The sequence below is a fragment of the Phyllobates terribilis genome, unplaced genomic scaffold, assembly GCF_046119375.1.
Source record: "Phyllobates terribilis strain yellow unplaced genomic scaffold, ASM4611937v1 Scaffold_41__1_contigs__length_11206878, whole genome shotgun sequence".
Taxonomy (NCBI): Eukaryota; Metazoa; Chordata; class Amphibia; order Anura; family Dendrobatidae; genus Phyllobates; species Phyllobates terribilis.
This window is the reverse complement of record NW_027362801.1, coordinates 10,902,555-10,917,479: the sequence shown is the minus strand read 5'-3', so window position 1 is coordinate 10,917,479 and position 14,925 is coordinate 10,902,555. Positions and strand designations below refer to the sequence as shown.

Here is a 14,925-nt window from a genome sequence, read left to right as displayed (position 1 = left end):
ACCAGGTAAACCAATATCAGTGCACAACATTTAGAAATAAACATTTCTGACATGCAAAAACAAAACCCCCAAAAATTAGTGATCAATATAGCCACCTTTCTTTATGATGACACTCAACAGCCTTCCCTCCATAGATTCTGTCAGTTGCTTGATCTGTTTTCGATCAACATTGCGTGCAGCAGCCACCACAGCCTCCCAGACACTGTTACGAGAGGTGAACTGTTTTCCCTCCCTGTAGATCTCACATTTTATGATGGACCACAGGTTCTCTACGGGGTTCAGATCAGGTGAACAAGGGGGCCATGTCATTATTTTTCCTTCTTTTAGACCTTTACTGGCCAGCCACGCTGTGGAGTAGTTGGATGCATGTGATGGAGCATTGTCCTGCATGAAAATCATCTTTTTCTTGAACGATACCGACTTCTTCCTGTACCACTGCTTGAAGAAGTTGTCTTCCAGAAACTGGCAGTAGGTCTGGGAGTTGAGCTTCACTCCATCCTCAACCTGCAAAGGTCCCACAAGTTCATCTTTGATGATACCAGCCCATACCAGTACCCCACCTCCACCTTGCTGGCGTCTGAGTCGGAGTGGAGCTCTCTGCCCTTTACTGATTCAGCCTCTGGCCCATCCATCTGGGCCATCAAGAGTCACTCTCATTTCATCAGTCCATAAAACCTTTGAAAAATCAGTCTTAAGATATTTCTTGGCCCATTCTTGACGTTTTATCTTATGTTTCTTGTTCAAAGGTGGTCGTTTTTCAGCCTTCCTTACCTTGGCCATGTCCCTGAGTATCGCACACCTTGTGCTTTTTGAAACTCCAGTAACGTTGCAGCTCTGAAATATGGCAAAACTGGTGGCGAATGGCATCTTGGCAGCTTCACGCTTGATTTTCCTCAATTCATGGGCAGTTATTTTGCGCCTTTTTTGGCCAACACGCTTCTTGCGACCCTGTTGGCTATTTGCCATGAAACGCTTGATTGTTCGGTGATCACGCTTCAAAAGTTTGGAAATTTCAAGACTGCTGCATCCCTCTACAAGACATCTCACAATTTTGGACTTTTCAGAGCCCGTCAAACCTCTCTTCTGACCCATTTTGCCAAAGGAAAGGAAGTTTCCTAATAATTAAGCACACCTTATATAGGGTGTTGATGTCATTAGCCAACACCCCTCCTTATTACAGAGATCCACATCACCAGATTTACTTAATTGGTAGTTGCCTCTCAAGCCTATGCAGCTTGGAGTAGGACAACATGTATAAAAAGTATCAAAGTGATCAAAATATGCATTCGCCTAATAATTCTGCACGCGGTGTAAGTTTCAGTCATTAGATATCTGAAAAAGGAAAATAATGGGATTTCCATTTTTTTTAAACTATAACTATTTTTTATTAGCAGACATACACTTTCTTCTGTATGGACGGCACATTGGACTGAGTGCGCTTTATCATGGCACCTAAATGATGAGGAGTTAATGGTCAGAAAATTGTCCAAGCAGAGTCGCTCTACCAGAAACCGTTGGCTGCAATGGAGTTGCAGGCAGAGTCTTATCTGTGCATAGTACTGCCTTCTTCCACTATCTATAGGGCTATTATCTTTCCTTAAAGGGGTAATCTGACAGTAAAATATTTTTTTTTAAGCATGAATTGATTAAAAATAATTAACACAAGCATACTCACCTTCCAACGCCCCTACGGATCCAGCACTGCTCACTCTGGAGATCTGCGGTGGTTCCAGAAGTGGTGTTTGCCCCGTTTTGGAAGCTAAGCACCGCTGCAGGCTGTGATTGGCTGCAGTGGTCAGGTGGCTAGAAAAGTGCATCACTAGATGTTTCTCTGATGACGAGCTCTTCTAGTCTCCTAACCTCTGCAGTGATTGTTTTGTCTACAAAGTTGTTAAAAAGTCTCGTTAGATCTAACTGTATTTATATACATTATAAAACGTTAATTTATATACGTTAGATAAATTATCCAAAATTTTCAGAAAGTTACTCAAATTTTTTGGTTGAAATTTTTATGTCTACAAATATACTGTAGATCAACCCAACCTGTTGGATCTGCATAGTAGCCAAATATCTAATATAAAGTTTTAAGATTTATATATTTTCACAATTAATTTTCTTGTAGGAGCCAAGTCAATCGATCAGTTATCATCGCCCAGAGCCGGTTTCCCATTTACAGGTAGATCGCTATAAATGACAGCTACCGGTCTACTGAAGAATTTGCATTTTGCTCCCATCGTCCTTCATATTCTCTTGGTCTACTTAACCACATAGCTACATCCCATGTGGTATCAAACCAAAGTACCATCATTTTTTTTAATCCACTCAATGTTGGATTATAGCATCTAAAGGGAACCTACCACTCGTTTCATGCTGCCCAGACCGTGGGAAGCATGAATCGAGACCTGGCTGCACATTTGCAGACTTGTATATTCTTCTCTGAAACGCTGGAGTGTTTGAATATGTAGTTTGAAGATCTGGCCGGGGACCATAATCAGAGACCAGACTAGTCTGGCTTCTCCCAGCGTTGGTAGATGTGATTGACAGGTCTCTCCCTTCATACATGCTACGGTGGTTCAGAGAATAATATACCTGGCTTCAGTCGTGGAAGCAGGCTGTGATTCATGCTGCCCATGGTGTAGGCAGCATGAGTCGCCTGACAGATTCCCTTTACTCTGATATATTCATCATTAGGGTCCCTACCACCCAGTCTGCCACACAAGTGGACCACTCCAAAGGCCCCTCTATACATTTCATAGCAAAACTGCTACGTGCCTTGACTCCGCCATACTCGGGATTGCACAGACTGGCCGAGCCTTCCTGTGTTCTTTATGAAGGAGTGGCTGCCATACTGCTCTGTCAGACTTATCTCCGGGAGAGCGAAAAGATCGACCACTGGAAATTCATCAGGTTGGATCCATCTCTCCTCCGACATCATCTATCAGGAGAGATGGAGGCCCCCATATACATTACCTTGTCAGCTGATCCTGCCTATATAGGGCTGACTTTAGTATAATGTGTATGGGGGCCATAACCTTCCTCTCTAGTGGGTTGTGCTAGCCATTGTGCTGTGTGTGGTATTATTTATTGTGTAATTTTATAATTAGGATTCTATTAATAGTATTATCATGTCTATATAAATTTTGTTTGCTGGGTTTATTTAGCCATAAAATGGAATGTGTGCACCATATGGCACTATTATGTAAGTGGTACTATTTATATGAGTAATATTTTTGGGCAGTATAATGACTGCATTGCTCTTCATTTCCCTCCTTAGGGCTTGTTCACACATTGCGTTTTTGTTGCGTTTTTTTCCCCGCAGCGTTTTACAGTACCAGCAAAGTGTATGAGATTTCTAAAATCTCATGCACACGCTGCTTATTTTTCTTTTGAACCTTCAAAACGTTTTTTTCAAATCTGCAACGTGTCAATTCTTTCAGCGTTTTTTTTTACCAATTCAAATGAATGGGGAAAAAAACAAAACAAGAAGTCATCAAAACAAAAGCAAAAAAGGCACGTTTTTTATTCAACGTTTTACCTGTCAGCACTCAGCAGAAAAATCTGCTGCAAATACTAATTGTGTGCACAGACCCTTACAGAAAGACGGAAGCTGTGCAAATATATTGCTGTAGGACCTCGAAAGACCTTTGTCTGGTCCCGAATCCACTTCTGTATAAAATCCTGTGGACCTCTGTAAATAATTTGCACAGCATGTCTCCATATTTCAGTGGTAAGGATAACTCTTTCTAACTGCTTATTAGATGCTCGGTGCAGTGTCAGGGTCACTTTTGCATATTACGTGTGATGTCCAGTCAATTGCGCGGCGGCGGCTGCCGTGCCGGTCTGGGCCTGCTCTGTGTAATGGGATTTACCATCCACCACTGGCTGGACAGCAGCAATAAAGCGAGTGCTCTCCACATATCTGGCTTCAATACGAGCTCACGCAGATCTTACAGGTGATACAATATATGCAAAGTGATTCTACAATATACAATGATATCATTAGTGGAGACATAAAAATACAAGGTAGCACGCTCGCGCTCCGGGTACTATCGGCTGATGGCTCTTCAGTGGATGTAATTATATGTTGTGATCCAGCATGTCTGCCCTGAGGACAATGTGGAGCGAAGGAATGAAAATGTGTGCGAGCTACACAAAAGCAGAAGGAGGGAGAAACAGAAAATAATGGCCACGCCAATTAGAGAATAAGGGAACTATCTAATTTGTGCTATTGATACACTGCATGCCAACATTGGTGTCAGAAAGTCAGAAGAAGCAGAAGAACGCTGATACTACAGTTAGGTCAATAGGGTCACCAATAATGGTTATCATCATTTATTTTATGGCTTCTCTTTCTATGCTTGGCAAAGTATATATACAGTATATATATATATAAATATATATGCATATATATATATATATATATATATATATATATATATATGTATTCGTATTATTACTGGTCTGTCTTTGTGCCGGTATACATTGAGTGTTTATTTGCTTTGTACAGATAGCGTTGACTTGTTTTCTGGCTCCATTCCTGTTTCTTCTATCATCCACTGCTGGATCCTTTCCAATCTGAATTTCGAGTCTAGCCCTCTACTTACAGAGATTTATATAAAGTGGATAATCACAGGCTTTGAGCCAGCAAAAGTAGCAAGTGTGTCATCTCCCTAATTCTTCACGTAAACCCTATGGTATTTTTACAGCATATTACAGTCATGGCCGAAAGTGTTGGCAAATTGTCCCAGAAAATGAAATATTTCTCCCAGAAAATAATTGCAATGTTTTGTTATACACGTTTATTTCCTTTTTGTGTATTGGAACAGCACAACAAAACAGAGAAAAAAAGGCAAATTGAACATAAGTTCACACAAAACCCTAACAATGGGCCGGACAAAATTGTTGGCACCTTCAACTTAATATTTAGTTGCACATCCTTTGGAATAAATATCTGCAATCAATCGCTTCCTATAACCACCAACAAGCTTCTTACACCTCTCAGCTGGAATTTTGGACCTCTCTTCTTCCGCAAACTGCTTCAGGTCTCTCATACTTGAAGGTGTTCAATGGGATTTAGATCCAGACTCATTGCTGCCACTTCAGAACTCTCCAGCGCTTTGTTGCCACACATTTCCGGGTGCTTCTTGAAGTATATTTGGGGTCATTGTCCGGCTGGAAGACCCATGACCTAGGATGCAAACCCAGCTTTCTGACACTGGGTACTACATTGCCATCCAAAATCCGTGGTAATCTTTAGATTTCATAATGCCTTGCACCCAGTCAAGGCACCCAGTGCCAGATGCAGCAAAACAACCCCAAAACATCTTTGAACATCTACCATATTTGACTGTAGGTACTGTGCTCTTTTCTTTGTAGACCTCATTCCAATTTCGGTAAACAATAGAATGATGTGCTTTACCAAAAAGCTCTATCTTGGTGTCATCTGTCCACAAGAGACTTTCCCAGAATGATTTTGGATTACTCACATACATTTTGGCAAGCTGAAGAGTAGCTTTTTTATGTCTCTATGTCAGCAGTGGGTTACACCTGGGTCTCCTGCCATACTGTTTAATTTCATTCAAATGTCAATGTATAGTTCATGCTGACACTGATGTACCCTGAGCCTGCAGGATAGCTTGAATATCTTTGGAACTTGATTGGGGCTGCTTATCCGCCATCCAGATTATCCTGCATTGCAAACTTTCATAAATTTTTCTCTGCCGTCCACATCCAGGGAGATTAGCTACAGTGCCATGGGTTGTAAACGTCTTGATTATGTTGCGCACTGTGGACAAAGGAACATCAAGATCTCTGGAGATGGACTTGTAACATTGAGATTGTAGATATTTTTCAACAATTTTGGTTCTCAAGTCCTCAGACAGTTCTCTTCTCCATCCTTAGTGTGGCACTCACACACACACAATGCAAATATTGAATCAACTTCTCCCCTTTTCGTCTGGTTCCAGATGTGATTTTTATATTGCTCTCTCCTGTTACTTGCCACAGGTGAGTTTGAACGAGCATCACATGTTTGAAAAAAGTTGTTTACCCACAATTTTGAAAAGGTGCCAACAATTTTGTGCGGCTCATTTTTGGGGGTTTGTGTGAATTTATGTCCAATTTGCCTTTTTTCCTCAGTTTTTTTTGTATTGTACCAATACACACAAAGGAGATAAACACGTGTATAGCAAAACATGTGTAATTGTCATAAATTACTGGGATAAATACTTCATTTTCTGGAACAATTTCAAGGGTGCCAACACTTTCAGCCATGACTGTACCTTCTGTTTTGGGGTTTATTTGACCTTTTTGTTTTCTATATTCTGATTGTTATTATATTTAATATACTGTATTTTTCGGACTATAAGACGCACTTTTTTCCTCCAAAATTTTGGAGGAAAGTTGGGGGTGCGTTTTATAGTTCGAATGTTTACACCATATATACAGTACAGACCAAAAGTTTGGACACACCTCATTTAAAGATTTTTCTGTATTTTCATGACTATGAAAATTGTACATTCACACTGAAGGCATCAAAACTATGAATTAACACATGTGGAATTATATACTTAAAAAAAGCGTGAAACAACTGAAAATATGTCTTATATTCTAGGTTCATCAAAGTAACCACCTTTTGCTTTGATGACTGCTTTGCACACTCTTGGCATTCTCTTGATGAGCTTCAAGAGGTAGTCACCGGAAATGGTGTTCCAACAATCTTGAAGGAGTTCCCAGAGATTCTTAGCACTTGTTGGCCCTTTTGCCTTCACTCTGCGGTCCAGCTCACCCCAAACCATCTCGATTGGGTTCAGGTCTGGTGACTGTGGAGGCCAGGTCATCTGGCGTAGCACCCCATCACTTTCCTACTTGGTCAAATAGCCCTTAAACAGCCTGGAGGTGTGTTTGGGATCATTGTCCTGTTGAAAAATAAATGATGGTCCAACTAAACGCAAACCGGATGGAATAGCATGCCGCTGCAAGATGATGTGGTAGCCATGCTGGTTCAGTATGCCTTCAATTTTGAATAAATCCCCAACAGTGTCACCAGCAAAGCACTCCCACACCATCACACCTCCTCCTCCATGCTTCACGGTGGGAACCAGGCATGTAGAGTCCATCCGTTCACCTTTTCTGCGTCGCATAAAGACACGGTGGTTGGAACTAAAGATCTAAAATTTGGACTCATCAGACCAAAGCACAGATTTCCACTGGTCTAATGTCCATTCCTTGTGTTCTTTAGCCCAAACAAGTCTCTTCTGCTTGTTGCCTGTCCTTAGCAGTGGTTTCCTAGCAGCTATTTTACCATGAAGGCCTGCTGCACAAAGTCTCCTCTTAACAGTTGTTGTAGCGATGTGTCTGCTGCTAGAACTCTGTGTGGCATTGACCTGGTCTCTAATCTGAGCTGCTGTTAACCTGCGATTTCTGAGGCTGGTGACTCAGATAAACTTATCCTCAGAAGCAGAGGTGACTCTTGGTCTTCCTTTCCTTGGGCGGTCCTCATGTGAGTCAGTTTCTTTGTAGCGCTTGATGGTTTTTGCAACTGCACTTGAGGACACTTTCAAAGTTTGCTCAATTTTTAGCACTTACTGACCTTCATTTCTTAAAGTAATGATGTTTTTTTCTTGCCATAATACAAATGCTAACAGTCTATTCAGTAGGACTATCAGCTGTGTATCCACCTGACTTCTGCACAACACAACTAATGGTCCCAACCCCATTTATAAGGCAAGAAATCCCACTTATTAAACCTGACAGGGCACAGCTGTGAAGTGAAAACCTTTTCCGGTGACTACCTCTTGAAGCTCATCAAGAGAATGCCAAGAGTGTGCAAAGCAGTCATCAAAGCAAAAGTTGGCTACTTTGAAGAACCTAGAATATAAGACATATTTTCAGTTGTTTCACACTTTTTTGTTAAGTATATAATTCCACATGTGTTAATTCATAGTTTTGATGCCTTCAATGTGAATGTACAATTTTTATAGTCATGAAAATACAGAAAAATCTTTAAATGAGTAGGTGTGTCCAAACTTTTGGTCTGTACTGTATAGTGCATACAGTATATGGTGGTGTGGGGGAGCAGCAGTGGCAGCAGAGCAGGCACAGGAGGCAGGAGCAACCTGCTGCATCCTACGCTGTGCCCGTTACTAAAGAATATGAATATTCACTGCTCCCCACACCCATGGGCGTGTGGAGCACTGAATATTCATTTTTATTAATAGCCGGCACACTGTACCGCAGCGTGGCTCCTGCAGCAGCCGGCGGTCAGCGTGCCCGCTATTAATTGTCCAGTGTTAAAAAGATTTGGATGTGTATTCAAGTTGGATTAATTGTAATCATTGGTGGCAGTTATGTCCTTATTCCTGTAAAAAAAAAAGCACACTATACTTACCTAGCCATCCTGTCCAATGTGTGCGTGAGCCTCTTCCTGCTTGCTACCTCCGCCCGCACCTCGGCGTCCTTATGTGGGTGTGTGCATGTGCGGGAGTCATGGCAACGTGTCCGGGCTCCGGTCCATGAGAGTGCCCATCAGACGGCCTGGGGCGCGCCGTTTGGTGCGGCCGGCATTAGCGCATGTGCCGTGGTATTGGAACATGACTGGTTGATAGGTATACATGTGACCTCTATCACACGGCTTAAAAAGGTTCTGGAAGGTACTATGGGCACTACTGCTTACTCCCCCGTGAACAAGAGTAATCGAAACGCATGTAGGGGGGGAGCATTTCATCCTCCCTGGGGGGACCACCACTTAAAAGGGTAAGACTTTATTAGTTACTTGACCTTTTGTAAACGGTCCTTCATTAATATGCATTTGAGTATGTATGGGTGAGGGGTGCCATGGATACCAGGAAGAGGGACAAGGGTTGCCATACATACCAGGATAAGGGGTGCCATGCAAGCAGGATGAGGGGGGCCATGCATACTTGGATGAGGGGTGCCACGCATACCAGGAAGAGGGACGAGAGGGGCCATGCATACTTGGATGAGGCGTGCCATGCATACCAGGAAGAGGGATGAGGGGTGCCATGCATACCAGGATAGGGATGAGGGGTGCCATGCATACCAGGATAGGGATGAGGGGTGACATGCATACCAGGAAGAGGGATGAGGGGTGCCATGCATACCAGGAAGGGGATGAGGGGTGCCATGCATACTAGGATGGTGGATTCGGGTGCCATGCATACCAGGATGGTGAAGGGGGCCACTTATAACAGGAAGGAAGGGCAATATATACTAGGATGGAGGATATTAGCAGAATTGGGGGACATTACCCCTATACCAGTGTCAGCAGCAGACCCTCTTCCCCATAACAGTGCAACATGACCACATTTTTTGCTTACATTTTTTTTTCTAATTCATCCTCTAAAACTTAGGTGTGTCTTATGGTCCGGTGTGTCTTATGGTCCGAAAAATACGGTACATATTTTATTATAAAAGGATTTCGAATGGAAGAACAACTTAGATATCTTGAACCCCTTTTTGTAGAATTTACTAGTTATCTGGGCCATCCACCTGAGTCCTCCACCAAGCTACAATGAGAACAGAATGGGGACCTTCACTCTGGTGGGACACTGTTGGTTGGTACCTCTGCACAACCCCTGTCCTTTTTTATACAAGTCTGTCCTCCTGTGATGCAGAAGTTCAATTTCCATTTCTAGATAGATATATGTGCTGCTCCAAAAGCTTAAAATGTAACTGCCATTTCAATTTGTTTTTCATAATCAATAGTACACGTGAAATTAAGCAACTTTGTAATATATTTTACCCGTGAATTAAACATTTTGAAAATGAAAGATCAGTCCTGGAATAGAAGGAAGCAGATTTCTCTGATAAGATATCTGATAAAGTTGCTTATTTTCACATGTACTATTGATTTATAAAATAAAAATGAAAACAAATGTCACACTTTAAATATCTTTTAAGTTTAAGCATAGAAACAACCAACTCAAGTCACAGGATCACTATTTGAGAATTTAGTGCTAATAGGTCCAAAGAACTTATGTCTAGGCCAATACTTATACTAATGGTAGTAGCTAAGCCACTAACATTGTTGGGGTAACGGACATAAAAAAGGATGTTCATAACAAAGTTTTTACAATGGGAACAACATGCTGAAACTTTAGAAAAATCCCTATTCATATTTACTCGGCTTTTTGGCCTCCTTTAATAGAGGGCTGCAAAACAAGAACAGATGCCGCTCTAAAGGACCTGGTACAGCCATGTATTTTATGGCTGACCTATTCCACTGACAACATCTGATTTCAGAGGGTAAGCTGACTGACTACTGTATAAGAATAGGGTTTCTTCATGAGACATGACTTTGTTTAACCCATTTTGTTACTTACTTATGGTGGCCATAGACACATTTATGGATAGACACATAGACTTATGTAGCGCCCCGAGGGCTCGGTTGCTACAGGGGTATTGCACCTCACCCAGAGGTGTGGTATTCCACTCCCAGGTAAGGATGGAGTGTGGATCAGGGCCTAGTTAGCTGCACACACACACCCCATTTCCGGGGGACAGCTCGACGGTGCCCCCAGAAGTGGGCACGACTGACCATGTCCCTGGCTGGAGTGGGAAGGGGTGAAGAGAGCCCAGTGGTGTGGGAGCAGAAAGGGGGCGGTTTCTGGGAGCACAGGAAGGAGCTCATTGGGTGCAGGTCACCTGAGCTCAGACACAGAGAAGCAGATAAAAAGTGGGAGCCATCTTAGGAGGGAGTTCAGTCAGTCAGAGCATAAGGGAGAGAGAGCCGACAGGGAGCAGTGGCTCAGGCTGAGCTCAGCTCCACGAGGCAGGCCTAGAGAGAAGGCCGGGGCCAGAGAGGAGAAGAGGAGAAGGAGAAGGAAGGAAAGAGGAGAGACAGAGGAGTGGAAAGGCTCCAGAAACAAGAAGGCAGAAGGGACCCTAAGAGAGCAGAACGGACAGCAACCGTTGCAAACCCACGTTATATCGGGTGAAGGGTCAGGTTGTGGAAGGGTACCGGATTCCCAAGTTGGTGGAGGTAAATCATCCCTCAGCCAAGAACCGGAGGTCGTGATCATTTATTGGTGCGACCCCCCGCCAAACCTGCTAGGAAGGCGCCATATAGGATAGCGGGAAGCGGAGGCCAACGCTTACCCGACACTGTCCGCGGTAGCTGGACAGAAGTTTGGTCACTGGTGGGGCACGAGAGGCCAGAGAAAGGACAGAAGGGGGTCCTGTAACATACTCCGGAATTGCCTGGGGGTTGACCGAGCCCCTCACCTGGTGGACGCAGCACGGCTTGGGCAGTCATTGCTGACAGAAGTGACTTGGATAACAACTGTGAGTAAAAGACCCTGGACTGCATCATTGGACTCTGTGTGATTTCTGCTGCGCCTGCACCATCACCCCCAGCATCCCCTTACACTGCCCTGAGGCTACACTCTTCCCGTGGGGAGTTATCCAATCCCTGTGCTGCACACCAACACCAGCCTCAACGGTCTGCCTTGCAGCGGCAGTTATCTCTGACCGCAATCCACGGGTGGCGTAGTCGGACATTCACAAAACACTGATAAATAGACGGCCACAATTTGGTCTGACCACCCTGAGCCACGGGACCGGGTTGCCACTACTACCCCCATCAGCACCGTACACCAGAAGGCCTGGTTCCGGGTACCCCACGGCCCAGGGGGCGAGTCGGCTTTGGCGAGGTCGGCAGGATCGTGACCAACCCGCCACCAGCGGGTATTGCGTGCCTAGAGACTGTTTTTACTGTACTAAATATGGCGCCCACCCCAGCAGAACGGACGCTAGTATGAGCGCGAAAAAAGACAACAAGAAGTCACCTCACATCGTGGGCCGGGTCCCAGAATGGCGCCAAGAGAGGAGCCCGCCCCAAGCAGCAATCACGTATGTGGATGTGTCCATCAATGTGGGGGGGCTGCCCCTGAGAGTGAACGGCAGCAGGCTGCCACGGGACCACCCCCAACAACGGAGGGGAGGAAAGAAAACTGGAGGGGAGGGTGTGGCCTGTGTGAGTTCTGGCAGACTGCACCCGGAGGGCAAGATGGAGGACGTCAGCCCTAGAGCCCCAGCCAGCGGCCTGCTGCAGCCGGCAGCACCTTACACCGTGGAGGAACTCGTGGCAAAGCTTTCCCAGGAGGATTTGGAATTCCTCTGCTCCTTGATGGAAGACCTGGGCCGGAGGATGGAGAAGGTCCTGCGCGATGCCATCGTCGGATGGAAACGGGAAATGCAGAAGAGGCTGACGGACCGGCAGAAGACTAAGCTGGCCAGCATCGGCAGTGCCCCAGCCGTCGCAGATCCCGACCAGCGCCATGATAAGACGCGTGACGCAGGAGCGGTCGCGGGAGCAGGTAAGAGGAGTCTCCCTGCCCCGGACGCTGCCGGCGTCAGCCTGCTCCTGGGCCCCCTGGTGGAGCTGCCGATCCCGGGCGCTGCAGACACCGACCTGCTCCAGATCCCGCAACAAGCCCTGCAGCCGAGCCCTGCAGCCCTGGGCGCTGCCACCACCAGCCCGCGCCCAGGCCCAAAGCCGCGCCCTCTGACCCCGGGCGTCATCAACAGCGGCCCTCTCCAGGCCCCGCCGCAAGGCCTACTGCACCGCGACGTAAGGGGCTGGTATGCCCTAAACATCCACCGAGTGGGAGCAGAGAGTCACACTCTACCCTGCTGCGCTGAAGACCTGTACAGGTCTGAAGAGGACTGCTACCCTGAGCAGGAGCCGCCTGGAGGGCACCGCCATTAAGCCCAACCAGCGAATGAAAGAACTGTACATAGTTACCCGTAAGGGTATGAAAAGTTGAAAGTTTTAGCCCCGTTGGGACTTCCACAAGTTTTGAAAGAGTTTACCCCGATTTGGGAGATGTTACCCGTGGTGTTGGAGTTGCCCTTAAGTTACCTGGCCGAGGACTGAGAGCAGCCACCCCCCCTTTTTATCTGGCTGAGGACTGAGAGCAGCCAATCCCCCAAGTATTGAATTTGAAAGTTTGCACCGTGCAGGATGATCTGGACAATTGATCCCCGCAGAGATTGTGACCAGTTCAAGAAAAGACTGCGCTGTTGAATTACTGCTGATAATGTTTATTGCCTTTGATAGCTTTAAAAAAAAAAAAAAAAAAAAAACTGTAATTTTGCATGTCTTGAAATCAAATGTTTTTATTCTTTTCCAGCCCGAGGACGTGCTGTGCTTTACCAGGGGGGAATGTAGCGCCCCGAAGGCTCAGTTGCTACAGGGGTATTGCACCTCACCCAGAGGTGTGGTATTCCACTCCCAGGTAAGGATGGAGTGTGGATCAGGGCCTAGTTAGCTGCACACACACACACCCCATTTCCGGGGGACAGCTCGACGGTGCCCCCAGAAGCGGGCACGACTGACCATGTCCCTGGCTGGAGTGGGGAGGGGGGAAGAGAGCCCAGTGGTGTAGGAGCAGAAAGGGGGCGGTTTCTGGGAGCACAGGAAGGAGCTCATTGGGTGCAGGTCACCTGAGCTCAGACACAGAGAAGCAGATAAAAGGTGGGGGTCATCTTAGGAGAGAGTTCAGTCAGTCAGAGCAGAAGGGAGAGAGAGCTGACAGGGAGCAGCGGCTCAGGCTGAGCTCAGCTCCACGAGGCAGACCTAGAGAGAAGGCCGGGGCCAGAGAGGAGAAGAGGAGAAGGAGAAGGAAGGAAAGAGGAGAGACAGAGGAGTGGAAAGGCTCCAGAAACAAGAAGGCAGAAGGGACCCTAAGAGAGCAGAACGGACAGCAACCGTTGCAAACCCGCGTTATATCGGGTGAAGGGTCAGGCTGTGGAAGGGTACCGGATTCCCAAGTTGGTGGAGGTAAATCATCCCTCAGCCAAGAACCGGAGGTCGTGATCATTTATTGGTGCGACCCCCTGCCAAACCTGCTAGGAAGGCACCATATAGGATAGCGGGACGCGGAGGCCAACGCTTACCCGACACTGTCCGCGGTAGCTGGACAGAAGTTTGGTCACTGGTGGAGCACGACAGGCCAGAGAAAGGACAGAAGGGAGTCCTGTAACATACTCCGGAATTGCCTGGGGGTTGACCGAGCCCCTCACCTGGTGGACGCAGCACGGTTTGGGCAGTCATTGCTGACAGAAGTGACTTGGATAACAACTGTGAGTAAAAGACCCTGGACTGCATCATTGGACTCTGTGTGATTTCTGCTGCGCCTGCACCATCACCTCCAGCATCCCCTTACACTGCCCTGAGGCTACACTCTTCCCGTGTGGAGTTATCCTATCCCTGTTCTGCACACAACATCAGCCTCAGTGGTCTGCCTTGCAGCGGCGGTTATCTCTGACCGCAATCCACGGGTGGCGTAGTCGGACATTCACAAAACACTGATAAATAGACTGCCACAATTTGGTCTGACCACCCTGAGCCACGGGACCGGGTTGCCACTACTACCACCATCAGCACCGTACACCAGAAGGCCCGGTTCCGGGTACCCCACGGCCCAGGGGGCGAGTCACTTACATATAGAGCATATCCTACACTATAAAAAAAAAACAATTTGTTACTTTCTGCTATGTGTGATATGATGCCATTGAAAAACACAAGCTAAACAATCCAAAAATATAATATTATAAAAGGCCGAATTTTTTAATACAATATTTTTGGGTTGTGTTACATAAAATAATACATTATGTAATAGTGGCCTATAATTCTTTATGATACATATGATAAATTACCTAAATGTCAATGCTAACCAAAAAAATATAGACCCTCACCAATTTACCTTTATGATATCTGCTTTGGCTGTTGGTATCACTCACTGCTCTTAAAAAAAAAAAGAGCTGTTAAATATATTGAATGTGTCTTACTAAGAATAAACTGACTGTAAGATGAAGCTGTCAATCTCTTACATTGAAAAGTTTCCAGAAAGAGAATATTTCAGTTCAGGCAACCGCTGTGTGTCTATTCCAAGGAGCGTT

At 45.7% G+C, this 14,925-nt stretch overlaps 1 protein-coding gene across 7 annotated transcripts in view; it reads right to left on the bottom strand.

Annotated features, from left to right (window-relative positions):
• LOC141191427 (synaptotagmin-7) overlaps positions 1-14,925 on the bottom strand; it is a 691,596-nt gene that overhangs the window by 20,068 nt on the left and 656,603 nt on the right. The window lies entirely within an intron of this gene.